Genomic DNA, 2,500 nt, shown 5'->3' with positions numbered 1-2,500 from the left:
GAAGGGTGAGAGGAAGAGGAATGAACATGAGGTTGAGAGGAAGAGGAAGGGGGGAAGGGTGAGAGGAAGAGGAAGGAGGGAAGGGTGAGAGGAAGAGGAATGAACATGAGGGTGAGAGGAAGAGGAAGAGATTTAGGGTGAGAGGAAGTGGAAGGGAAGAAGGGTGAGTAAAAGAGGAAGGGAAGAAGGGTGAGAGGAAGAGGAATGAACATGAGGTTGAGAGGAAGAGGAAGGGGGGAAGGGTGAGAGGAAGAGGAATGAACATGAGGTCGAGAGGAAGAGGAAGGGGGGAAGGGTGAGAGGAAGAGGAAGGAGGGAAGGGTAAGAGGAAGAGGAATGAACATGAGGGTGAGAGGAAGAGGAAGAGATTTAGGGTGAGAGGAAGTGGAAGGGAAGAAGGGTGAGAGGAAGAGGAAGGGAAGAAGGGTGAGAGGAAGAGGAAGGGAGGAAGGGTGAGAGGAAGAGGAATGAACATGAGGGTGAGAGGAAGAGAAAAGAGGGAAGGGTGAGAGGAAGAGGAAGGGGGGAAGGGTGAGAGGAAGAGGAATGAACATGAGTGGAAGAGGAAGAGAAAAGGGATCAAGAATGAGAGGAAGAGAAATGAACATGATGGTGAGAGGAAGAGAAAAGAGGGAAGGGTGAGAGGAAGAGGAAGGGGGGAAGGGTGAGAGGAAGAGAAATGAACATGAGGTTGAGAGGAAAAGGAAGAGATTTAGGGTGAGAGGAAGAGGAAGGTAGGAAGGGTGGGAGAAGAGGAATGAATATGAGGGGAAGAGGAAGAGAGAGAGAATCAAAAGAGGCTTTAAGGGTGAGAGGGAGAGGCAGGGATAAAGGGATAAAGGAAGAGGAAGGAAAAGAGGATGAGACGATAAGAGGGGGAATAAAAAGGAATAAAAAAAAGTGAATGAGAGGATAAAACCTAAGAGGAAGAGAAGGCAAGAAATGAGCGGAAAATAAAAGAGAAAAAGGAGAAAGAAAGAATGGGCGAGAGGAAGAGGAAGAAATGAATAGTGGGAGGAAAAAGGAAGAATAATGAGGAGGGTGCGCGTAATAGGAAGGAATATACAATAACGAGGAAAGAAAAGGATGGATGGATGGGTAAAAATAGAGAGAAAAGGGAGAGAAAGGGGAGAGGCAGTGAGGGAAGGGGAGAAAGGGGAGAGGCAGTGAGGGAAGGAAAGAAAGGGAGAGAGAGAGAAAGAAAGAGAGAGAGAGAGATGCGGGGAGAAGAATATGCAATGAGGGAGGGAAGGAGAGAGAGAGAAAGATATACACATATATATATATATATATATATATATATATATATATATATATATATATATGTATGTGTGTGTGTGTGTGTGTGTGTGTGTGTGTGTGTGTGTGTGTGTGTGTGTGTGTGTGTGTGTGTGTGTGTGTGTGTGTGTGTGTGTGTGTGTGTTTGTGTGTGTGTGTTTGTGTGTGTGTGTGTGTGTGTTTGTGTGTGTGTGTGTGTGTGTGTGTGTATAGATATATAGATAGATAGATAGATAGATAGATAGATAGATAGACTGATAGATAGACAGACAGATAGATAGATAGATAGATAGATAGGTAGATAAATATAGATATAGATAGTTATATAGACAGATATAACAGGAAAGGAGGATTTGGATATCCATGTATTAAAGACATATATAAATATGTAAAACAAAATACATTATAAAGAGAAAAGACGGAATAGAAAATGATAAAGGAAGGAAGAAGGGAGAAAAATAAAGATATGAATGAAATAATTTTCAGCAAGCCTAAAAGAGAAAAAGAAAACACGCTATCTAAATGTAAAATATATAAATAAAAACACACTTGAAAAAAAAAAAACATCCATATGTTTTTATGTTGAATATATTTAATAAATGTTGAATAAAAAACAAAGATTTAAAAAAAACCGCACGAACAGGAGAGAAATGAAGAAAAGAGAGGAAGAGAACGAAGAAGAGACCGATAATTATCCCCACATTTCGTCCTTAGATCATAACGAGAGATCACTAAAGTAGAAGGAGACCTAATAAGCTTCAGGGAAAGAGGAGAATGATATGTGAGTTTGGGGGGAGGCTGGGAGGGGGAGGAGGGGGGGGAGGGAGGTGGTGGGGGGGGGAGATGGAGATGGAGGGGGAGGTAGTGAGAGGTGGTAAAGGAGGAAGGAGGAGGGAGGAGGGGGAGGAGGGAGAGGAAGGGAGGGGGAGGTGGAGGAGGAGGGGGAGGAAGGGAGGGAGTTGGAGGAGGGGGGAGGGAGGGAGGGAGATGGAAGAAGAGGGTGGAGTTGGAGAAGGGGGAGGGAGGATGGGTGGTGTGAGGGTGGAAGGGGGAGAGGGAGGGTGGGTAAATGGGGGAGGGGGAAGTAGGCGGAGATGGAAGAAGTAGGAGGGAGGTAGGGAGGAGGAGGAGAAGGGGAGGGATGAATGGGGGTAGTACGAGGAGGAGTATTAGGATGGGCGGTGGAGGAAGGGAGTAGGAGGAGGGGAAAGAAGATGGGAGA

At 45.1% G+C, this 2,500-nt stretch overlaps 1 protein-coding gene across 1 annotated transcript in view; it reads left to right on the top strand.

The window, feature by feature from the left end:
- LOC122255335 (uncharacterized) overlaps positions 1 to 2,500 on the top strand; it is a 41,300-nt gene that overhangs the window by 28,658 nt on the left and 10,142 nt on the right. The gene's annotated exons all lie outside the window — the stretch shown is intronic.

The sequence above is a fragment of the Penaeus japonicus genome, unplaced genomic scaffold (genome assembly GCF_977035675.1).
Source record: "Penaeus japonicus unplaced genomic scaffold, GWHDUDI00000001_assembly GWHDUDI00000039, whole genome shotgun sequence".
Taxonomy (NCBI): Eukaryota; Metazoa; Arthropoda; class Malacostraca; order Decapoda; family Penaeidae; genus Penaeus; species Penaeus japonicus.
This window is presented reverse-complemented; position numbering and strand designations above follow the sequence as displayed.